The sequence below is a fragment of the Buceros rhinoceros genome, unplaced genomic scaffold, assembly GCF_000710305.1.
Source record: "Buceros rhinoceros silvestris isolate BGI_N320 unplaced genomic scaffold, ASM71030v1 scaffold12957, whole genome shotgun sequence".
Taxonomy (NCBI): Eukaryota; Metazoa; Chordata; class Aves; order Bucerotiformes; family Bucerotidae; genus Buceros; species Buceros rhinoceros.
The window spans coordinates 1,411-1,796 of NW_010421613.1; the positions used below are offsets into that span (position 1 = coordinate 1,411).

The 386-nt window shown below is 50.0% G+C and overlaps 1 protein-coding gene across 1 annotated transcript in view; it reads left to right on the forward strand.

Annotated features, from left to right (window-relative positions):
- Positions 1–386, forward strand: part of LOC104496596 (chromosome unknown open reading frame, human C7orf26) — a gene marked incomplete at its 5' end in the record, with an annotated part of 5,541 nt that overhangs the window by 946 nt on the left and 4,209 nt on the right. The gene's annotated exons all lie outside the window — the stretch shown is intronic.

The following is a 386-nucleotide window of genomic DNA, read 5'->3' on the forward strand; positions in this document are numbered from 1 at the left end:
TGAGCCTTGGCAGGGGAGGGGGCGATGTAGCCTGGATAGCGGAAGGAGGTGCAATTCTTTGCAGATCTTTAGTGCTGTGAGGATCACACAGAATTCTTTCCGCATTAAAGATGTCAAGTGTAACTGAGAGGTTACTAAACTAGTTGCTCTGGTACTAGTCGAATGATAGAACCACGCTGCTGAAGTATTATACCACAAATATTGTAAGCATGAAACATCACCCTGTATTTTAATATGGTGAAGTAGTAACTGAGTGGATCCGCTCTGTCTGAGAGGATCTTTGATACGCAGAGAGAGAGACAAAGCCCAGTGTGCTTTGGGGAAGGTGGGAATGCACGTGTGGGCGCAGCAGAGTGGCTGGGGGGGGGGGGGGCCCGGAGACGGGG